This window comes from Epinephelus moara, chromosome 20, assembly GCF_006386435.1.
Source record: "Epinephelus moara isolate mb chromosome 20, YSFRI_EMoa_1.0, whole genome shotgun sequence".
Lineage (NCBI taxonomy): Eukaryota > Metazoa > Chordata > Actinopteri > Perciformes > Serranidae > Epinephelus > Epinephelus moara.
Window position 1 is genome coordinate 31,664,570 of NC_065525.1, and position 24,983 is coordinate 31,689,552.

The 24,983-nt window shown below is 42.4% G+C and overlaps 1 protein-coding gene across 2 annotated transcripts in view; it reads right to left on the reverse strand.

The window, feature by feature from the left end:
* The window catches only part of prickle1a (prickle homolog 1a), a 33,886-nt gene extending 15,669 nt beyond the window's left edge, over positions 1 to 18,217 (reverse strand). The window contains exon 1 of one of the 2 annotated variants that reach the window (XM_050072641.1): positions 17,898 to 18,217. The gene's annotated coding sequence lies outside the window, so the exon portion shown is untranslated. Of the gene's footprint in view, positions 1 to 395; positions 673 to 17,897 lie in introns of those variants that run through there. The other variant, XM_050072640.1, reaches the window with a different exon arrangement.
* Between the last annotated feature and the right edge of the window lie 6,766 nt (positions 18,218 to 24,983).

Below are 24,983 nucleotides of genomic sequence, written 5' to 3' on the forward strand. Positions count from 1 at the left end.
TCACATAGCAGACATCAAACACATTTATATCCCAGTAAATTCAGCTCGCAGTAGAGGGGACCTAAAATCAACTCTTTCACAGCATCTCAGTGGAGAAAAGTCTTGGAGAGAAGATGCACAGAACTTCACCTTCATGTGATGTGCTGCATGTCTTGTGAATCATGCAAAACACTGATTAATAATTAAACCACACATCCATTAAACTAAATAATCCAAGAGATTTCATGTACATGTCTTAAATTTACAAATCTGCATCAGACTCAAAAAGCTTCTACATGCTGCAATACTTAAATATCCACTCATTCAAGTAGTTTCTCTTACAGCCTCACTACAAACAAAGCACATACCTCTAAAAAAGAACATTACATCTTCAGTCATTTCCCCGCCGGTCTTACCTCAGTTTAGGCCAACTCTCCTGAGACGAGTAGGAAAAAGGATCTAATCACAACTATATCCAGTCCTAGTTTCTTCCTCAGCCTCTGGGCTTCATATCTTTATGCAAAAAAAATCCTCAGAGCTCTGATTCCAGGACAGAAGCAGTCAGCCTTCTCTACCAGAGCTGTCAGCACAGTAACAGCCCATATCAAAGCTCAGACTGTAAAAAGTCAGGGAGATGTCTGTCTGAGTGTGTGGGAGAGAGTGTTTGAGAGGGGTGTGTGCGTGTGCGTGTACATGGAGGAGCTCAACCAGATGGTCATCCCACCCTTGTCTCTCTCACCCACCACCACTCCTCCTCCTCCTCCGCCTCCTCCCTCCCTCACTCCCCCAACCCAACCCTCCCAACCTCAGCCCGGCCCCTTAACCTCAGAGCAGCCAGTCATGGCAGGGTATGGAAGACTGAGGCGTCTCTCCTCTGCTGACCCTCCCCTTGTACTTCAAACATATGCCTCCGAATGAGAACCACCGGTAGAGCTCCAGCACACAGGAACTGCGCTTTTAAGTAGCACATCAGTGATGGCAGAGCTCGTTTTACCACACTGACCACCCCATCTCCACAACAGCTTTCACATGACATTCTTCATCCTCCTTCCCTATCAACGGCTCAAAGATGTGGGGAAGGTGGTGAACATTAGAGTCAGCCTTTGGTTTATCTGGTGGTTTGTCTCTCCTCTCTTGCGCACTAAAATGTCACTAAGTTACAGAGAGCTGTTTGCTAACTACGGCTTTATGATTACAGAGCGATTGTTGTGTCGGGTGAACAAAAGATGCTTTATTTATCCCGCGATGAAATATTGCTTCCTAGCATCTACAACATCCTGGCCCAGCCTCACATCACCCGTCCCTCTGACTGAACATGATGTCAGCAAGTCTGAATGAGCTCAGCAATTAGGCCTTTAATATGTGATTCACAGGCAGTCTTAACAAAGAAATGACTTCAACCACAAAGCTGTTTTATGTTTAAAACTGTCTGAGTGAGGGTTGAAAATGTCCAACACTGTTCAGCTCAGCTTTGCACAGTCATGCAAAATGCACAATGTAACTGTATTGTGGGAATAGTAATGTCGTCATACTATAATATAAGGTTGAAGTTGAGGTTGAGTTTACCAAAATGCTACAGAAACAAGGCCGTAGCAATGGAGCCGACACTAGAGGGGACCAAGGCCCAATCTCAATATACCCCTTACCGCATTCACTTCTAGGGGTAGGGTGTCCCAATTCTTGGGCAAAGAATTTAAGTGTTAGGGTGACATGCTCCTCCAAACAGAGGTCAATCAAGATTTAAGAAGTGTGCTAACCATTGTATTATCTTAGTTAAATGATATTTCAAAGTATAGGTCCATTTCTTTATAAGAAGAATAACAAAAGAAATTGCTAGTACGTTGATATCTTGGTAGCTAACTAGCAAGCTTGCTAATGTTAAATTGTTATTGCTGATTTGTGTATGACAGTCTGGCATTTTGAAATATCTCCATGTCACATTTTCCTCTGTTTGATGACATATGATGCCTGAAAATTAGCTTAAGTCCAGCAGCGAAGTTGCTGCACTCGTTACTGCTCCTCTAATATCAGTGCAGACTGGCAGAGTAGAAGCATGGTATGCTAATGTTAGCCTACAGAGCACCACTAGTGGCCTTGTGATGAAGCAGCGTTCTTTTTCTATTTGATGACTTGTTTAATTGATTAATAGCGTGAAACTTAGGTTGTCAAGCATCCTGACAACCGCAAAGAAGCTTCCCTGTAGTCCACGCACTCCAAGAAGATGGCATATGCTATGTCTAGCAACCCTCACTGCATCTGTTTACATGAACGCCAGCATACCGATGAGGTATCAGGGTGTTGAAGGGTTGTCCGATATTATAGAGAAGGTTTTCAAGCACTGACCCTTGTAACTTTGTTCCAACTGGCAAGGTGGCACCCTAAAGTGGGGTCGGAGTAAAAATATGACATGGGATTGGGCCCAAATCTTTTTGGGGGGGGGGGGGTTGTGGGTATCATGCTAATGCACAGAATGTATGCTAGCAAGCTAACGTTCTGACAGAAATTTAGCATAACATGGTGAGAAGGCAACCATTCGTGAAATTAGAATTTTACAAACACTTTGACAGTAATACAGGCAATGTACACGTAAAAGCAGAACCGGTAGCAATAATAAAGACAATTTGTTAAGTTTATTGATGATTAAGATTACATTTGCTAATGATTATTTCAGCCAACTATGTGTGGTTGGAGTTGTAGCATTGCAATTTGTTTTTACTTTGTATTTTTTTTATTGTAAACTGCCTGGCTGGTACAGAAACTATACAATAGTTCAAAGCTTTACCAGTTCAACTGATCCATTACTTCATTAGCCGATTGACAGAAAACAAATCTTTTAAATTCTAATAATAAGTTAATTATTTTACTGATTTTTAAGGCAGATATCACTAATTCAGTTTTATAAATTGTGGTGACCTGCTGCTATTCTTTGTTTTTTTATGACAGTAAACTGAAAACCTTTGTGTGTTGGACTGTTGCTCAGACAAAACTAGCAATTTAAACATGTCAACTTGGGCTTTGGAAACTTGTATCAGGCATTTTTTAGTTGCAGACACATTTCAGTACCTTTATATCTTCATATCCAAAACATGTCTATTGAAGCAAACCTTAGAAAACACACCAAAAGTGATCAACACTGCATGTCTCTTACAGAGCTGGCTAACCTCTAAGCCTCCTGTTTGCTTCATCATGTGCTGCTAGGACAGGAACTAAAATTATAAACGTGCTCTATAAAGCCAAATGTACATATCCGCCCATCTAGTGAAACTCCCCGGGACGCAGTTGACCTCCGCCTCTCCTTCACCTCTGCAGGAATGTTAGAGCGTGCTTCTCTTCCTGTTGCCTCAGAAAACAAAAGTGACCAGTTCAGGTCAAACTGCGGACAGTTGCACCTTTTGCATCATTTCACGGTTGCTCGGTTGTAATGTCAAAGCGTTACTTTCTCCCAAACAGACATGTTTTATGGAGAACAGAATTGTGAGTACGGGAAACTAAGCAGCTCTTCCTTTTCAACGCAGAGTTTTGCAGCAGAGGGTTAATATACTTTAAGACTGTTAAACAAAGCAATAGAACATTTTACTGGGAAGCAAGGAATCCATTAAACAGCTACAACTGCTTTCTTTATTAACATTTAGAAGCTGTTTAATTTTGTGGAGTTGACGTCAGGATGTAATTCGGTGAACTCGAACACATGCGTGAAGAATTTACACCGTGGGGTTTTTAAATGGGGCTTATATAACAGGGTTCACAAAGTTCAGTGCTGCTAAAAAGCGGAAGCAGTGTATCTTAACATAGCATAGAAATGACAATCACCACATAATATTTGATTTGCATGCACAATTCTGCCAATGATCATTTAGGACACATTCACAAAATAATCAAAGCTAGTTTGCCACAAAGTCCACAATATCCTTTCATCAGATCAAAGATCACGGCTGATACGTTTTACTAAATGTGGCAGAACATCATTGTCTACATACTAACTGGTGAGAAAGTTGGCATGTCATGTTTAATTAAAATATCACCCATAAAAGAGAGGAAAGAAGACTGACACTTATTCCATGTTTCACACACCTTTGCATGGCCGACAGCATGAAACTCTGCTCGCCAACACTCCTCACATTCACACCATCATGTGCTAAAATATCACAGTGTGGGAGGTGACTGGTGACCGTCATTTCCCTGTCATTTAAATGAAAATTAATGCAACTCAGACACGTCAATGCTTCTTTTAGTAAAAAGAAAGCAAGTAAACTGTTATCTAAAACAGAAAAACACGACAGATGACACACATTCTGAGAGTTTACAGACTAATATTTGGGTTCCTGCTGTAGGTGTGAGTGTGTGGCTGTGTGGACAAAGCCATTGTAGCAGCCAAGGCCAGGGAGCAGAGAGGCAGCCTTTCACAGCAAACCTCAGGCCTTTGTGCTGGTCCAAATGACTCTGCACCCTGCTCCATTAGCAATTCTTTGAGGGGAGGGACAACACAGCATCCTGCCTTTTGAGGGAACATTCATGAAATGCAAAGCTAAGATAGTTAACTAACCTGGACATAATTTGCAGACAAAACTCCACATTGTCTAAAAAAATGCAACTTGTTGTTACTAGAGATAGCGTTGGCTAGTGTTTCCAAACATTTTTGTGTCAAGGACCCCTAAATTGACACACATTAGGTAACAAACCCTCATTTGATAGATTTCACCTCAGGGACCTCCATCTAAAAAAGATTTTTGGGTGTTGGATATGACTAAGACCAGAGTGTTATAGTTGTCAACTACAGTTAAGGAGATCCTTGATCAGAACAGTCACTCTTATGACTCTCATTCACAGTGGGCTCACTTCTAAAATGAATTATATAGTAAAAATAAACAATGACCCCCTTGAACTCCTTCAAGGATGAAGCTCTAGCATTGAAACAGCACAATAAATTATTTTTTTTTGCAAGTTAGACAGTGTCTGGGAGTTTTGCAGACAAACAAAATAATGTGGATAAAAGTTGCATAGTCTATTCTGCAACACCAATATGAATTTAGAGGGGAAACACTTGTCCTTTATTAAACTGTGTCTGTGCATTTCAAAGTTGCCGACTTTGAACAAAGTTGAGAAACAAGTTTAAAAGTTCAAAGCAGTGATCACAGATATCTTTGAAGTTCAAATGTGGGGACATCTTCAGTGAAATTGTAAATGAGAATCAGTGGTTCTGACAATGAACCAAGGTGAGGACGACTGTTTAGTCTTATTATGAGATCACACAACTCTATAGTTAGAGGTAGCCGGCTGCACAGTTCAAGGTTCACCTCAGATGGTTGAATAATATAAAGTTCGACAAGTCATGCATCCCTGACCTTTGACCTCAGAGCACCAGATGACCCATAAATCTATGGCCCCGGGGCTTTATGACCCATTCCCTTGTCATAGCCCTGTCATAGCCACAACGACCTGAACGGCACCTCACACCTGGTCTGCACCTTCTCCCCGCTGTAAAAAACAAAACAAAAAAAAAAACGCCCTGTGCTGGCGGCGTGGTAGTCCATGACCAGCATGCCCTGACAATGACAGGACAGAGATGATCGTCATCAGAACCAACGCCCACGATAAAGCTGCATTCTTCTCTGGTCCAAACACGTTCTTGAAGAAGGGGACCCATAAAACAAAGCATCCAGTCAAAGCTAACACAGTATCTTACAGACTTAGCACAGAGATGGATATGAGCGTGACCTAAATACTAAAGCAACCAGTTTAAACAAGACAAATTTGAGTCCTGAGAAATGCCATAAATTGGGGTGCAAAAGGGGGCAAAGGGAAGGTCAGTCTCTAACTCACCGTCACTGATGACCGCTGTTGGGAGCAGCTCTCACTGGTGTGTGAGCTACCTTATAAAAAGTGGGCATTCTCAAGGTTTAAACGACTTACCAACGGTTATTAGCAGGACACAGGCCCAACAAAAGCCTCAGTTATAAAGGCCAATAAAAGCCTATCACTCTACTGTAACAACAATCCTTTTTTACGCCTTGAAAGAGGGAGGAAAAGGTCAACTGGTGGAGCAGTCAGCGCATTGATATTGACTTAGCTAGATTGGCGCTGACAAACTCAGGTCAGACTGTGGGCTTGTTAGCCCTATAACCCTCACATAACCCCTTTTTACTGTTTCACTCTGACACGTCGGAGGCAGCTGAGGGCAAAGCTTAGATCTAAGCTTAGTTTCTGACAAGAGACACTTGTAAAAAAAAAAAAAAAAAAAAGTAAAAGAGAAATATCTACTCATTTGACACTTGACCTTGCTAAAGATCATGTGTGTTTCTTCTGAGTGGGAAAAATCAAAATGAAAAAATGAGAGGTTTAAAGATTTATTGGACTAAATTACTCCTGAACTTTTCAACTCTGACTGAAAATCTAATTTTCCAACTTCCCAAACAGCAACAAAAGAGGTCACAGTGTTTAAATCCTGAGCTGTCTGTGCATGATTATTAAATTACAGTATGTAATGCCGTTGTATAAAACCAACAACATAATACTTGTTAAGTAGATGATGTCAATTTGGCCCTGATTTCATGGAAGCAATCTATGAACGATATTACTTATCTGCCCATTTAATTCTGCTTTATTGAATTTGCTGTAACCCCGTTGTGTCATGCATGATGTAATGCTGTCCGGTTTCCATGGAGCAACCTGTAACACATAACACACCTATGCTGAACAAAGCCCGGTGTCAGCCAGCGCACCGCTTGTGTCTTCACCTTATCAGAAGCTACACCGCTGTCTTAACTGATTTGGCCAAACACTGCGGAGATGTACGTTTGGGACAGCTCATATTTCACCCTCAATTTGACACCCTCTCACCTAGTTGTAAAAGCTGGACCTCATTGGGAACAATTGGAAGTGGAGCGACAGAGCTCCTGGGGCTGTTAAAGGGAGGAAGCCCCTTTATTTGAGGACACTATAACTCAACAAAAGCCTGTGGCTGTCTACACACAGAGTGGGCTGAGGATGAATGGGCTGCTCTTACACTACTCTCTTGCAGTGACAAAGGCACTGGATCAGCAAAGCCTGTCATGTGTGGTCTCCGTGGACAAACTGAGAACATAGACATACAATTACAAAACAGCCCCATAAGCGCCAATGAGTTCAACCAAGATGTTTTCACCAGCACTTTTTATTTCTGAAAAGGTTTGATTACTCGTGTTGAAACAGAACCCCATCAGTGTCCAGGTTCACCTCCAAGACTTCACCAGATTTTTAGCTCATGACTTCATACTTTCAAGCTCACACACCACCTCAGCTTCACACATCTGGGCGTTCCCCCTCACCTTTCCTCGAAGTTCAACAGTATATTCATGGCAAGAAAGCTATTTCCTGTGTGTTTCCAGCCCCCGGGCTGAAACGGACACATGAATGAGACCGCCATAACAAAACAGCCAATACTCGGGCATGACGAGCAAGTGGTTGTAGCAGGAGAGGCTGCAGGGTTTTTTTGGGGGTTTTTTTAAGGAAGAGAAAGTTGGCAATTCCCACACGTGGAAGCATTTTCCTGAGCCGCACGGCTTCAAAAGGCAAACCAAGGAATCCAACAATACTCTGAAACAGTTAAGAGCTGCTCAGTCAGGATCCCACTAATGATTAACATTCCTGGAGAAACACTCCGTTACAGTCTTTTTAGAGCGTTCTAATTAAACACATGCTCCAGTGCCACAGCACAGAGGGAACTCTGACGACTGAGAGCGGGGATGCTTCTTTCCAGCTCTGCTTAATTGGACACAATTTAAGTCATTAAGGTGGTAGTAAAAACAGCAGAAAGAGCAGAGGATAGGCCCAATGATCTCCGCTGTAAGGCTCCCTGTTGCTCTGATGTCGTTGACCCTTTAACCTCCTCACGTGACTCACATTCAAAATCTAGACCTGCTCTCATTATGTGATGTCCGACTGGAGATTTAGTCTTGTTCAACTGAGAATATATCGATATATGTGTGTCTAATATATTCACATTTCTGAAGAGGACAAAGGTTATACATGTTTGGAGGTCCTACGTCTTGGGAGGTAAACTCATATATGATGATGTGTGCATCTGTTTGCCACATTGAGATGCCTTTCATTGTTTTCTTTGTGGTTTGGATGTATATTTTTTGACACTTGTGATATATTGTCTATGGATTATTGTTGGGACACGATCTTTTTGCATTTGTAAATAAGTGATGAGGTGGGATACCAGAATGGCAGCATGTATGTTAAGTGGTAATACCTGATAACAACTTGACTTCTTCCTCACCGGGCATTGATTAAACTTGTAAAAACTCATCACTGTTCAACAAAATTCTGTATTTAGACTTTTTTTTTTCAGTGAAAAAAATCCCACCCTACCTAAAAATGGCTTAGCTGTTACTCAGCGCCAGGGATAGTCAACTTTCTTTTGTGCAAAATGACAGGAGGGCCAGTCGCAGGTTTGGCCTAAGCCCCTGTTTGGGACTTTTTTTTTCATAATCAAGCCCTAATCATAACCCTTTTCCACCAAATTAACTCTGGTTCTTGAACTGGTTCCATCCATGATTCATGAAACCTTGGTGCTATCTGATGAACCAGCCGTGTTTCCACCAGTTTTGAGCAGCGCCACTGTATTCAAGGGTGTTTCATCAATGTAGGGCGTTGCACAATGCAAAATCACTGCTCTTCACCTTTGCCTCATTCAGTATGCACGGATCTCTACACATGCAAAGTAGTCCCACCCGTCAGCTGCTCACCTTCGACTCTGCTCATCAAACACACAGACATGAGCCTTTGCCTTGACTACATTATCAAACGGCTATGTGATGCTAGCCTTTGATAAACCTTGCTCTCAATGGCCAGCTCTGACAAGTTAAAGTGAAAGTGAAACTTAACTTGCAAAATATGTTACATAGCTACACCTGCTTCTTCTCTGACACCTTTTGTTTTGTAAGTTGACGGGATTGGTTCCTTAGGTCTGTGATTAACAAACCCTGGAAGTCTGAATCTGGGTTTTTGCGACTGTCATTCGTAAACTGCATTTCCAAGGAAGAAATGCTCAGCCACAGCGTTGACTCATGATATGTCTTGTCGCACATTGAAAGACATCATATAGACATGTTAACTAGGTAAAAAACTTGATTTTCACATTGATTATTGTAAGACAGAGAATGGTCTGATGACTGAAACCTATGTCTTGTTACCCTTTGTTGTATTAAGTAAGGTAAGGTAAGGTATGTTAAGAAAGTATGCACTGTAGGGCATCCTGGTGGCTTAAGTGTTTATGGTGCTGACCATGTAATCACAACGTCTCTGATTTGACTCTCGCTAGGGATCGTAACAGTAACCATAAAACTTTATTTTAGAGTTACTTTAAAGTGGGGATGCACTTGTCCAACTTTCAGAAACAATCCAGATACAAATTCCAACACCTCAATTCAGTGTATCTGCTGACACCAAAAACTGATCCAAATTCTCAAATTTAAATTATGCACACTTTACTGTGTGGAATTCTTTTATTCATTTATCTTTTAATTTTTTAATGTAAGGTTACAGGGCGGATTCAGCGGGAGGATGAAGATGTGCTAACTATGATTCTTCACCTCACTCTCTTCATGATTTCAAGTTCAAGATTTATTAAGGTGAATTTTGAGATGTAAGTTAGGAAAGAGCACAGAAAGCTATCCTGTGGTAGTGTTAATAGGTGTGTGAGCTGAGTGTGCATGTCATGTACTGTATGTGTGTGCATCCAGCTCCAGTGAGATCCAATCTGACGCCCTCGGGAGGCCTCACTCAGTTTAGCAGATACACAGGCCAGACATGGGGTCATTAGTGCCGGGGATCTATGTGTGAGTGTGTATGTGTGTGTGTTGGCACAATGTACTGTATGTGTGCAGTGGAAAAAAAAGGACAACTGGCTGCCTTATCACCCCCCAATTAAGGATAGCAGTCCTCCAGGGCAGAGCGTATTCTTAGAAACCTCACATGTAATACGCCTGTTTCTGTCAGCATCGGGGTGTTATTTTTGGAGCTGCTAATACTGAGGTCACTAATGACACCAAACCATTTTCAGCATCATGGGCCAGCATAAAGGAACATGTGACAGAGTGGGCACACACACACTGTGTTTCAAAAAATAACATGCCTTTCCATAAAATTTGAGATGCCTTTTCCTTTAAGTTTTTTTTCTTATTCCTTTCCAACATCATAAAACATCTCCCTGGATGGTCAAGTGTGTGTGTTTGGACAGGACGCACACACACACATAGATGCACACATCTGGTGAGCCACTGCTTTTGTTTTCTTTGGGAGCCCAGCCCCTAACAGGAAGACAGTGCGAGCATAGCAAACAAAAGGCCGGCTCTTTGAACCGGCCGCTCACTGGGAGCTGCCGTCAGGTTGTTGTGGCCAAACGAACTGTTTCTGTGTCAGTTCACTGGGCTCATTGTGGGCCTCAGGCTGCTGCTCTGCAAGACATGTCCTCAGCTGGCCTTTGTCAATATTGACCCATCTGTATGTCATCCTGCAACATCGACCTGCTCTGTGATGCATTTCCAACTGATATAATACATTCACTCTGTGTGAACGGATTAATTATATGTGAGGTCATAAAGCAGCAACTGCTAAATGTAACTCCTGCGATAACACATGATATCATAGCTGTCAAAATTTGAGAGTTCAGTAGGAGTGGAGGTGGAAGTGCATTTGACAGTCCCTGGACTTTTTATTTACTTGTTTATTTGAGAAGGACAAATGCATATGACATTGCTTCATATGTAAAATACAAAGTAGATGCAACACATACAGCTTTCTAGACACGGCTAATTTGCAACCCCAGTCCCTGGTTAGACCTTTAGAGTTAAAACAGTAAGTGTACGACTACTGAGCATGGAGTAATTCCATACAATAATACAGCACAACATATACTTTCAATGTCACAAACCAATCTAAGTAGCAAATGCAGTCTAATGTGGCATTTGAATACAATGAATTACAAAAGTATAATGCTGCTAGTAAGCACCTGACAAGAAGTCGTTTAAAATGAGACTTTCTGAATTAATCTGAGAGAGACAGACAATCAGAGCATATTTAGACTGAACTGTTTGTGATAGCGGCCACATTATTTCAATGTACCTCCTGCATGTACCTGTGTCTCTTCATGTGCAAAACTAGGTACATCACCTTGGTTAGGAGCGGATATCATGTCTTTTTATTTAAAGATTATTTTTTGCCTTTATTGACAGGACAGCTAACATAGACAGAAAAGGTGGGAGAAAGAGAGGGGACACGCAGGCAATGGGCCACAGGTTGGAGCCGAACACGAGCCACTGCAGAGGACCAAGCCTATATGGGGCACACACTCTACCAGGTGAGCTAGAGGTCGCCCCAGGATCATTTCAGTTTTACTGTAGGGCTGCATAATGATTATTTTCATTGTCGATTAATCTGTCAACTGTTGTTTTCAATAATCGATTGGTTGTCTGGTCTAAAAAATGTCCATCAGTGTTTCCCAAAGCCCAAGATGACGTCCTGAAATGTCTTGCTTTGTCCACAACCCAAGGATATTCAGTTTACTGTCATAGGAGTAAAGCACATTTAAGCATCTTGAATCAGAGAATATGAACTTTTAGTCTTGAAAAATTACTCAAACCGATGAATCAATTCTCAAATTAGTTGGCAATAAATTTAATTGTTGACAACTAATCACTTATCTAGCTCTAGCTGAACCCTGGTAATGATCTGGGCTACATATATTTTTGACTAAGAAAATATGCTGGAGGTAAAAACGCTTTATTTTGAGCTGTTTTAAGTGGCTGTAAACAGTTGTTTGACATAAGCAATGACAGATGTTCTTCTGTTCATTGGCTGCAATGTAAAACTGTATCAATAGCGTGGAACTACTTGAATGTTTGCTGTCTTGCATTTGTTTTTATTTGAGTTATAAATGCTAATATAGCTGATTTTAGGGCGATATGGCCACAACTGGGGACATCAAGAACCACATCATCATGTGAGATGGCCTCTCTGTCTTTACATGATTACTTTTACTGTATTACATCGGTTTAAAAGACAGGAACATTAAAGCATGCATAATGTGGGTAGACTCTTTGTCGAAACACACCTGCCATTTGTTCTAAATTTTGAGGCAGCTTCCCTTCAGAACCTGTTCTCGAAATCCAACCCTGTCAGTGTGCAACACTCCTGAAGCAAAACTAATTTAATGCTTCATATGAGATGGGAAACAGGTCTAGTGTTTCATTATGAATGTAAAGCATGAGCTGTGGTACATTTCTGCTGGTATAAAGAGCACTCGCTATTCTTGGATATAAGATCCCGTTAAGGAATTATCTCTGAATTAGCCCACATGAAAAAAGTCTCCCATTGAAAAGAAAGAAGCAGCAGTTTAAATCTTCTCCCGAGAGGGCCGGGAGGGGGATAAGGTATTGATTTATGGCTTTGTGTTCCCTTTAATCTCCTTATGATGTATTTTAGGAGATATTTTAAATGAGTTATTATGTGAAAAATCCAGCACTGTATGATTTGGGAATGTGGCCAAACTCTTGTGTGCATACATTTGTTTCCAAACCTAATTAACAGCGTAGTAAAAAATGACGGGATGGAAGTTTTAATGAGGAAATGTTCTGAGAGGAATATTCTGGCAGACATCCAGCAACTGTCCCCACCGTCTGTAACTGTAACCTCTCAGAGAAAAAAAACTCAGGAAATACCTTTGTTGTCAGTCCAAAAAATCCCTTGCCCTGCAGAGTCCACTTTTAAACCCTGTTGACCTTTTTCCATATCATCCACGCTCACTGACTCCACCCCTGTGACAATGCCAACAGGGAAGGAGGAACAAGAGCCACAGGAAGGGGAGGGGGGGTGCTGTGTGTTTTGCATATTTCCAGCCGTGGGTCCGGAAAGCTTTAACTGAATCCCCTGTTGTGTGCCGGGGAAATGAGCTGGGCTTTTTAATGACTATCTCAGGGTAATATGTTTTCTTTTGCTTCTAGCCCTTGATGCTGTGATTGCTTGGATGGATCCCTATAGATGTGGAGGACAGAGGGGAAAACATGCTCTCCTGCAGGCGGCCATGTCTGTGTCAGCCTGGGTTGGATGAACTTTCCGAAAACTCCATCTGACATTTGGCATCTCGGCGTCTGTTATTCCACTTTTATCAAACACAGACATGCCGATAATAACCAGTTTTGCAGCGCTGCGCCGTGGTTATTATGCGTCCAGAGCTGAGCATCATGCCTATACATGGTGGTGATAATGAAACATGTGTGTCAAGTATGACTTTCATCATCGTGGTGGTCTGATGGTTAGTGCCGCAATTATACCGTGTGGTTACCAGAGATCTGCCGGGGCATTAAACTCCAGTGTGAGAGCCAAACCCGTTTTCCTCTAACATCATCCTGCAGCTCCTAATAAACACAGTTGTGCCTGGAAGCGCTAAATCACTAGCTACCTTTAATCACTTTAGAATAATGCTTCGCATGTGGATCCAATGTGTGCCACTGCTGCAGGCGCTCACTCATACATGATGCTGTTTGAAAGTTACAGGAGGGAGAACTTTACGGCATGGCACGGGCAGCAGCATCCACAATGGTTACATCCCAATCTATGCAACCGCAGTGTAACAGTGCCCTAAATTTGACCATCCAGGCCACCGTCCATTCAGCCTGGCCCCGGTGACCGCAGATTCAGGGACCACCGGCGTTTAAACAAGCCATATTTCATCCAGCCTCCTGCCAACCTACCACAAACAGTTTACAGTCAATGCGCTCTGCTCTCTGGAGTTTGTCTATGGCAACCCGACTCCGTGCCACATCTCCCCATCCAGAGCCATGAAAGACTGGCCTCCTCTGACAGCTCCTCACAACACACGGCCCTGTCCCGCTCTGCTTTTAGCCCCGCTGCGGTGAGCTGGACCACGTCTGGGGATAAAAGGCTGCCAGAGTGTTTGGCTTGCAGGCGATTTACACGGACGCGGGGGTGATTCATTCTAGCTTTGCACAAACAGGCCTCTGTGTACATTTCACTGGTACTGGGCTTTTAAATCAACAGTGGGGAACGTATACACACGGGCACTGGGACTTTACATTCTGCTCATTCACACTCAGCTGGGTGTCTATCTGTAGGTGTCGGAGACTGTATGCGTGTGTCGTACACACATATAGGTGACCACTTTGTCTCTGTCTATCTGCTTCTCTCAGACACACACACACACACACACACACACACACACACACACACACACACACACACACACACACACACACACACACACACCACGCAATGCCCCACTGTTTATGTCTGAGACTGGCTTCATGTCTGCGATTTGTCTCCACCTCCACCACTCTTGCTGTGCACTAATGCAATGGCACACAAGTGTGCTAATGTTACAGCTAGCTTCTCCGGCTGAAAGGTGCATTATGAGCTGCTCATACAAAAAACAGGCCTTTCTGCTGCCAAGTCCTAAATCCTCCAGCCTATATGCACTTTGATACTCAAACAAACCATCAACATATTCCACATTTATTAGGCGAGCACTCGTAAACATCAAGCTGGCAGAAGGAGGATCAGAACTGTTTCTTTCTGCTGTGTCCAAGAAAAGTTACGATAAGACCGGCCTTTTTATTTCCCTCCTGCGTTCACACAAAAATCTAAAACACTTTCAAAGTCTTTTGATTCTATTAATGACACCTTTGATTCACTTTGAGGCTTTGGAAATGAGACGTGAACAACCATGTGCGACACGTGGAGCTGCTCCAAAAACATACTTGCAAATGATTTAGCCTATAAATAACTGAACATTCACAGAGAATTCTCACCTGCAGCAGATCATTTAAAGTAAAAGCTCAGCTCACGCTTCCCCTAACACGAGCCTCGCCTGCTACGTCATCTAAACATTAAATAACTGCAGCTGTGAAGCAGGAGACCCAGATTTTAACAGATATACAGTTTGTTGACACCACAAATAACATTTACAGTAAATTAATTTGGCAGCACAGAACTTGTGTTTATGCATCTTTGGGTATCAGATGGAGGCCAACATACCCTTATTTTGTATCTCTCAGTATCACAGATTTTGAGTTAAATAGCTGTCCTTATTAAACAGGCCTACCAGGCACAGACCCATGGGCCCAAAGTATTAGGGAACCCCTTGTCTTTACCTGCAAAATGTCACTCCAATTAACAAGCACCGACCGGGAAGAGACTCACAAGAGATGCAAAGGACTGCAAAGAGACACAAAATCACTACAAAATGGGGCAAAAGAACCAAAAAGAGACTTAAAATGATTCCAAAGAGACATAAAACAACGAAAAAAGACACAATATTACAGAAAACCAACAAAATTACTCCAAAGAGACACAAAATAATGACAAAAAGGGGCAAAAACAACTTAAGAGGCACAAAATTGCCTCATATAGACACAAAATGCCTACAAAATGGGGCAAAACAACCAAAAAGAGACACAAAATTATTACAAAGAGACATAAAATGACTAGAAATGACACAATGTTACAAAAAAACCCACAAAATTACTCCAAAGAGACACAAAATAATGACAAAATGGGGCAAAACAACCCAAAAGAGATACAAAATGACTAAAAATGACACAATATTGCAGAAAAAAACATTTACAGTGAAATAATTTGGCAGACAGAGCTTGTATTTCTGCATCTTTGGGTATCAGATTGAGACCAACATGCCCTCATTTTGTATCTCTCAGTATGACAGCGTTTAAATGAAAAAAAAAAAGGGCTTGAGTTAAATAGCTGTCCTCATTAAACAGGCCTACCGGGCACAGGCCCAGCAGGCCTAAAGTATTGAGGGCCCCCCTTTGGCCTTCTCCTGCAAAATGCCACTCAAATTAACACGTACCAGCCAGGAAAAGACTCTAAAGAGACACAAACACACCACAAATTGATGCAAAGGAGCTGCAAAGACACAAAATGACCAAAAAATACACAAAATAAAAAGACATAATCACAAAAAGATGCACGACGACTACAAAGAGACACAAGACAACAACAAAAAAAGGCAAAACCACCACAAAGTCTATGTGTCTTGCTTCTGTGAAGGAGAAGTGGTGGGGCCTTTTGCATATCTGTGCCAAGGGGCCAATTGTGTTATAATTCACCTGTGGTCTAATCTTAGTAGTTCAGGTTGAAAAGACACTGCTACTGATGAGTTTCTGCAACTCCAGGGCAGTGAAGTTGTCAACCTCTATTCTAGCCACTAGGTGACACCACCACCTTGGTTCTGTGCTCTCCCTGCATCTCTGTCTACAACACTCACTCACTCTGAATATTTGTTTCTTTATGCTCTCTCTGTACTGGCCACTGTCCCACGGAAAAAAAAGATGGGATGGTTAAAAATGCTGTAATTGTGGATGGAAGTGATCATGTTTCAAAATGCTTTCTGGTGCAGTTACAGCAGGATTTTGACCTGGTGCGTTCCACTTTGAATTGGAATAACTGACATTGCGCAGAACCTGCAGTTCCTCCTTTATACTGTCACTGCTCCAATGTGTAATTCCATTCATTTAAATCCATTTCCACTTGTGTTGTCCTGCACATACCTCAAATCTCTTCCAAAGTCTATCCAACATGTCCAAATAAAGGCCGAGGCACCTCCTGGCTCTGCCCTCTCACCTAGCTGTCAGGCTTTAAGCCGAACTGTCCTGGGATCAGCAGCACTCTGTTTTTATCAGCTGTGGCCATGGTGACAGATTTCAGGCCAGTCTGACTCTGCGTTCTTTTGAGCCAAGTGGGTCTGTCATTCTGTCAGTCCCCAAGAGGGCATGCACTGGACTTAATGGCTTATGGTGATGTTTTCTGGTGCTCCAACGAGAGCAAAATATTATCTCAGACAGGCATGGTTAAATATAACAGTAACTGCTCTCCTGTGCCTTGTAGGTTTAGCACTTTGTATCACAGCTGAGAATGGAAATGTTTAAAACTTGAGGGTGTGTCTTTGTTCTGCAAAGGAAACACTTTATGGCATGTTTAGCTCTGCGCGAGCTCCACAAGGAGGGATGAATTCACTCAAACAGCATACAGGGAGAGTTGTGTTTAAAGAGCTGACTGCACTGCAAAAAATGTCCACCCTAATAGGTCTTTTGGGCTCATGATCAGGCTCACTGAAGTGGGATATTAGTGTTTTCAGATTTGATTTCTATATAGAAACAAGGCAGTTCCTCTAAAAGTTGACTTCTTGTGTAAAAAAAACTTGCCAGATGGATCCACTTACTTTCATAAAACATTTCAGGACTAAATCTTAGACTGAAAGACTTGTGCAATTTTTGGTGAAGCCGTTCCCTCCTTATCCATCATGGTTGGAACTTAAGAAAGTGAGAGTGACTTCTCATACTGTATGTGGCTGGGCTGTGTGACCACATTCCCCCTCACTCAACAGCACTCTTGACAGCTATGGAGCCCAGCAGTGGCGGACAAGCAGCGGTCACGAAGCGCCGACCAGTTGTCACCAAAGTGACAGGCGACAGCTGAGTCCATACATCTGGAGGCCCGGGGGACTCCACACTTCAACCCACCCCACGTCTCTGACCCAAGTTTTTTCAGCGTCACAGAAATGAGGTTGCTCGGGGAGAGTAAATGTTGCTGCGTAAAAGCGCAAAGCAGCATCGGAGGATGGGGAATTAAAGCCAGTTTGGTGACTTTTAGTGGCTGACACAAGTGGAAACTGGGTTTTCTGGGTTGCTTAAACTTTATATTGTTGATGAAAACCACGCAATTGAAGGCAAAATCTCCCCATTTTCTTCACCACAGCATATTTCTGGGCATTTTCTTTGCGTAAAACTCAGATAAAGATACAGCTGCAATCCTAAGTAGTGAAATTACTCAAAAACTGTCCAAACTACTGAACACTAAGTCACAAACAACTCTTAAAACCACACCAAAAGACTTGGTCCACTCACCCCCAAAGCGTTCAGTCGCAGCAAACCGAGTATCCAGAACCAATATTCCTGAAGTAAGAAAAGCGATTCACGCTGCGTCTCATTGGCATAAGATGAAAAGTCCAGAGAGGGTGCACTACTGTGCCGCAAAGCTGAACCGAGAGCTGTGCAAAGCGATAAGCTTAAACTCCAGATACTGGCTGCATTGGAGGGGAGCGCAGAGAGAGAGGGAGAGAGTCTGGTCTGTCTGACTTCACCCGCTGTCACCACATCTCAGTCATTACAGCGGCGCACGGTGCGCTATGGTGCTCCACTCGGCGGTCACAGTGAAATGACATTAGCGTTGCTCCCTGCCTATTGGCTTAAACAAGCAGCCCCCACCAATCCTGGAGAGACGGAGCAGTCTGGAGCACAGTGGACAAATGCTCCTGTGAGTTTAACTCCTGCTGCTGCAGCGGGGAGTTTAAGGAGTGTTTGCGTAATTTAAGTGCTTGAAAACTACTAAGTGACTTAATCTGCCTCTGTTGCCTTTACCTACAGGCTGCCCTTACCTTTATATGAACTTTTGCCTTTGTCTAGGCTAAATATGAATTAATTAAATAATTTGTGAACTTTAAAAGTTAATGTTTCACTGTGTCAAATATGATCACTCCACAATTAATGTCCATTAATTCAATGACAAAGACTTGAAGTGCATCCTTATTTGCACCTCCAGTCCATCCGCATAGCAATATGATCTTTTTTCAAACCTATTTGTCCCTCTTACACCAATATGATAGGCTCACAATGTGCTTTATGTTCTCTCACACAGACCGTGTAACACTACTCCTATTTACAGTGCACCATGAAAGGTAAGTCTATATGCATACTCTGAAAACAGGCCATTGCCTAGCTGTCTAAAATGCTGATCACAGATTTGACGGGAATGGCCACCACCCATAAAACAGTGCATTTTTTGCTGCATTCAAAGTCTCTTTGTAGAATCATTTGTCTTGTAGAATTAGCCCACTGTCAGGTTGTCATGTGCTGACAATCTAAATACAACTAAGATAAGATTTTTGACTGCTGGACCTTTTAAAAGCTCCCTGACCTCCTGTGACCCAGATAAGTCCTTTCCATGACATCAAGAGTGACACTGTGCCCCAAAACAACTCTGGTTCATTTGTTGTATTTGAAATCAGGATCTGAAGGTGTCTTTGGAATTCTGCCGTCTCTAAAACCCGACGGCTGAAACATGAAACATAAATGTGACAAATGCATCCATTTAATTGGTTGCCCTTTGACCTTTATGGCTCTCCCTCTCATCGGAACAGACCCTGCATCTCTGGCTGACCTCGGTTGCAACCCAGTGACCGTCACGTAGATCTGAGTGTGTGAATGCATCTTAAGTAAGAACAGGTTTAGCGAGCTCAAACCTGTCACTCATTCTCTACACAGCCCTGGCATTAAGCAATGGAACGCATTGCAGTGCCAGATCTTATATGGACCAGATGGATATAAGCTACTATTTGGTATCACACTTCCCTGCAAACAGTCACCGTGTATCTGCTTTATCAGAGCTACAGATATGAAGAGAATCCAAGCTTATCTAAATGAGGTATCATATGAGTGGTGCCTAATTTAACCCATTACTTCACCTCATGTAGGCTAAGTAATCAATTACAAAGAACTACATGAAAATAGCCTTAAAATATTTCAACCAATTTGCCAGAACAAATGTTGGCATTGCACACTTATGTTAAACACGGATACATTACATTTGTGCAAATAATGTAGCGGATTGAAACTTTATGTTAATGTGGTTAATGTGTGGTATGTTTTAGGCACAGAAAAGATAAAAAACAGCTGCTTTTTGTGGCACTATTGAAACAGGAAACAAAGTGATGTCTCGGTAAAAAAGAATGGCTTTTCGTGACACTATCCCCCGTGGAAACACAGCGACAGCTCTCTAAAAAGACAACCACATTTGGTGGATAAAAAGCTGCTGAAAATGTCTCAGTAAAAATAGCTGCTTTTAGTGGTACAATCATGGCAGGAAACAAAGTAATGTCTTGGTACAAAACAATGGCTTTTCGTGACATAATCCCCAGTGGAAAGACACGACCACATTTGGTGGATAAAAAGCTGCTGAAAATGCAGCAATGTCTAAGTAAAAACAGCCGCTGTTTGTGGCACTATTCTGGCAGGAAATGCAGCGATTAAAAACAATTGCTTTTTTTGGTACTATCGTGACAGGAAACAAAGCTATGTCTTGGTAAAAAAGCCTGCTCTCATGCCAGTTGAAACACAACCCCAGGTCGCTAAAAAACAACCACGTTTGGTGGCTAAAGAGCTGCTGAAAATGCAGCAATGACTTGCTAAAAAGCAACCTGTTTTGTTGTTCGTTGGTCTCGAATAGTGGTCTGCAGTCATCCACAGCTTGGTGGGCATCTCGTCACGCTATCCAGCATCCCTTCCTCCTCCTGATGACAAAGTCAGATAATACACGATGTCACTTTAGAAATGTTGATAAGCTACGTTATGTATAACTTTAACATATCTGTGGTTAGCAGAAACATGCAATGCCAACATTTTCCTCTGGTGAGTGAACTGTTCTTCTCGTTTCTCATTTTAGCATCAGAGCTAAGAGTTTTAGATCTACTGAGAGATATCTGACCTAAATCTATTTTATATTTCCCTGCTTATATTTCAAAACTACACTGAAATTAAGTCAACCCTGCTAGCATTATCTTGAGGCGAGGAAACACAAGTTACAGCACAACATCTGAAAGGAGGGCATTTCTAAAGAGGAGTGTGTGTCAGGTTTCTGTAACACAGCACTGAAGCAGACAGATATCATTTCAAACCACTGATTATTTTGGGGAGCCATTTTGCCTTAAACCTGAATGTTCGACCGGCTAGACCTGAATGTTAAAACCTCTCTCGATCACTTATCTTGCCTCTTTTCAGATCTTATCTCCAGCTTATCTAATGAGATATTTATGGCCGCCTTGGAAAAAAAAAAAAAAACCCCAGAACAGCATCACTTACATGACTTTGGACCATAAAGATGCTCGGCATACTTTCCAGCGAATCTCTCGTTAATGTGGCATGCGACTTTCCCCCCGTGATTTTAATAACATAGAACTTGATTCTGATTGCTGTGTATCAAATGTAATCCCAGTGAATTGCTGAGCATTAGGGCCCCAATTGGTCAACAAACCGATGTGTTTTTTTCCCGTCACAGCTGTTTTGTATTTGTCGTGCTGTGTGACAGAGCAGCGCTGAATGTGTCGGTCGGATTGTCGATCCTTTTAACAAGATTAGGAGCTTATGGCACTGCAACCCTTGAAACAGGAGCTCACCAGCAAATCTGCTTTAATTACAGATGACATTTTCTTCTTTATAAGTGCTATTTACTGTTTGCATGTAGATCCATGTAAAGGTGCGATGACTTCACACTTTTCTTTGTCTCTCTTTGTACTCTTTTGTCTCTGTCTTGCAGAACATTTGCCCTTCAACAGAAGCTCTCTTCGATTAATTATTAAAAGAAAATCCCTAATGTGAACCTGTGTGCTTTCAGGTAATGGAGCATTTCTCAAAGTCAGATCACTGACTGGGAGACACAGTTTTACAAGCATGTGGGAACTCTGCATTCAGCTGTAGTGAATCCCTGCATCTATATTCTATACTCATGAAGTGTAAATGCATCTGGCTGAGTAGTAAACAGTGGCATACCACGAGGGTTGTTTGGTATTTGGCCTGAAATTAAAGTAATTAGGCTTTCTAAAGGAACACAAGTCTCCATTTAACACCTCAAGCCACCAACAGTAATGTAGTTATAACACTGGTTGCCAGGTCGAGTGAGGATATTTGCCAAAGTGCTAGTGTGGTCTTAATCAAGTGGTTTGCTCTGCCTTCCATGTTTGCTCTAGTTTTTATGTGCGGCTGCATGTTTGCTTGGGCCCAGGTTGAGTGAATATGAAGCTTAACTAATTTTGCTGAGATAGTTAGATTCTTTATTATATGAGTTATGACTTCATGTAACCGACTGGGGTATTGCTCATTGGAGTATCAGAGATAAAGAGCAGCCAAGTCACCAGAAGCAAATGTCGGCATTGCACGTTTCTGCAAAACACGGATACATTACGTTTGTACATTTTGTATGTTTCATACATTCATTTGTCATCCATTGATTTTCCTTCGCCCCATATCCTGTTAGGGGTCGCTGGAGGGCTGGAGTCTGTACCAGCTGACATCAGGCAAGAGGTACACCCTGGACAGGCTGCTAGACTATCGCAGGGCTGACATATTGAGACAGACAACTATTCACGCTCACATTCACACCTACGGCCAATTTAGAGTCACCAATTAACGTAGCTTGCATGTGTTTGGACTGTGGGAGGAAGCCGGAGTACCTGGAGAAAACCGACACTGACAGGGGGGGAACATTCGAACTCTGCACAGAAGGGCTCCCAAACCCTGGGGTTTGTAGGGGTGGGGGAGCCCCGGGCGGTGCAGGGGGTGTTGGACAGCTTTATGCCGAGGTGCAGACCAACAAACAACAACAGTGGTTGTTTATTAGGGAGCCATTGTTGCGTTTCCATTGGCAATTGTGGCACCAAAATTGGGTGTTGTAAGCAAAACATGATCTTTTCCGGTACTTAACCAAGTATTTTTGTGCCAAAACATAACCACAATAAGCAGACATTAGACACAGTGTTGTAGAAATGTAAAGTTTCAATGTATTTGCGACATAATAACGTATAATGCAACATATCCACTGCCTACAGAAATGTACAATGCCAACATTTATTCTGGCAATTGGATTGTAAAGAGATACAGCTGGGAACTGTGTCTGCCCCTGAAACATATTCCATACACATATTTTCCTGTAATTCCATTTGAGATATGCGGTAATTGCTTGTTGCTGGTACATTACTCCCACAAAGAGAGAAAATAAATCCACACTGAGGCGCATTCAAACAATTTGGGAGGGGATTCTTTTTCTGAAGAGATCTTGTTTCTTCGAGTTTACTCAGGAAATCTCCAGTCCAAACAAAGGCAGGAAAACAAACAAACAAGTGACTCGGGCAGAGGCTGATGGCTGAAGGCAAAGGCGGGACCAGTTGACAGAGCAGCTGGACCTCTTGACCAGTCACCTGGCTGCTGTCCATACTCAAACACTGGTGACTAATTAGGGACCACTGGTCATCCCAAAGCCCCAAAAGGCTCAGCTTTGCTCAGTCTGTTGACTCGATTTGTTGTTGGACAGCTTGTCACAGATTGACAAATGGGATCACATTACTAAAACAAACAAGTTAATGCATGAGCTGGAGATACAGCGAGTCAGTCAGGTCCTGATTGGTTTCCACTGTAAGAATGGCAGTAATAAACTCAAGGGTCCCACAATAACAATAGGCTCATGGCACTCTGTCTGTCTGGCTGGCTGATTGGGCATTCTGTGAATACCAGGCTATTATAATTGATATGCTTTACTGTAGCCTTTGTAGTCTCTAATTGGCTCTAGCTCAAGCTCTCCTAAAATAACTACAAACAACCACTGAAACAAGAGATGGCTTGTTTGCTGACAGCATGCTAATTATGGAATTGTTACAGGGAAGAGGAAGCAACCAACTGCTCGTTGCAATGTCATGATAATTTGCTGGCCTCCATCCCTGTATCTCTGTTAAGGTTTGCTTGTGTTATCATTATTTGTTAATGGTCTAAATGCAGAGCAGGAGGAAGTACAAGGAAATCCTTCAACCCTTTGGAAGATACTTTCATTTTGTCAGTGCACATCCATTCTCTGCCTTAGGGCGCTAACACATTAGGACAACAATCGGCTGTTGGTCAATGTCAGGCCATCGGTGAGCCACTGTTGCCCTAGTTTTTGTGGTGTAACCCGCATTGTCGGCCTTTGTTGGCTTTTTTTGGCTGATTCAGCATGTTGAATTGGCGTCTAAGATGGCGAGGCCCGTCTGTGACAGAGATCATTCTGATTGGCACTTCAGCTCAGCACATAAGAAAAACAGAAGTGAGGAAAGTAAACAAACGGCTAAAGTCAAGAGGGAGTGAGCTCTAAAGAAAGTTGTTATATTAGGTAAAATTATATTTTAAGCCATTGAGCTCTTTATCAGAAACAGTTTGTGATGGTTTGTGTTATTGTTTGCTTACCCACTGTAAATATGCTTTCTTCTTTCAACATCGGGTTATGTTGTTGATGTGCTAACTGGCTAACTAATGTCTTGAATCTATCCTGTTAGTTTTCTGGTGTCCCTGTGTGAATGAGGAATACAGACTACTGCCGCCTGCTGGTATGGAGCGTTATTTCCTCTCACGCAAGCCAGGAGCATACAGGCTGGTTGGCTGTTGGCTATAGTCTTTGCAGTGTGTTCAGGTGCAACTTTATGGCCAAAACACAGGCAACGTGAGGGGACAGACAATCTTTAAAGGGATAGTTGATCAAGAAACCCTCAGGAAACCTGCAATGTATTTCTTCCACGCCTCTGTTTTTTTTTTTTTAACAGAATAAAGGAACAAAATGTAATACATTAAAGAGTAACTAAACCCCTAAACCACCGCTTTTTTACAGTTGAAAACTAATGTATGTGGTTATTTAGTGGTGTTGCTGATGGAGTCAGATCCAGATGTTGATATTTTGGTGGAAAGTATTTAAATTGTATATGTTATAAATATGCATAGCAACTGCCATCTAGTGGTTGAAACCTGGCTGTTGCAATCAAATTTTGGTACTGGCTGATTTGGTGGCAGATTTTGTCAGCAACCAACAAATCCATCCGCCTCCTCCCTTCCACTCTGCTGGCAGCATAGAGGAGTGACTGGGCATGTCGAAGCCCTCCCCACAAACCGCCCATATTTAATTTTAATTTTTTAATTTAATTTTTTAATTTTATATACTTTATATACCATGTTTTGGTCCGGACGGGGACTTGAACAGGCGACCCTCCGTTCAAGTCCCCGTCCGGACCAAAACATGGAGTGTGGACTGGTAGCTGGAGAGGTGCCAGTTCACCTCCTGGGCACTGCCGAGGTGCCCCTGAGCAAGGCACCGAACCCCCCAACCGCTCAGAGCGCCTGTCATGGGCAGCCCACTCTGACATCTCT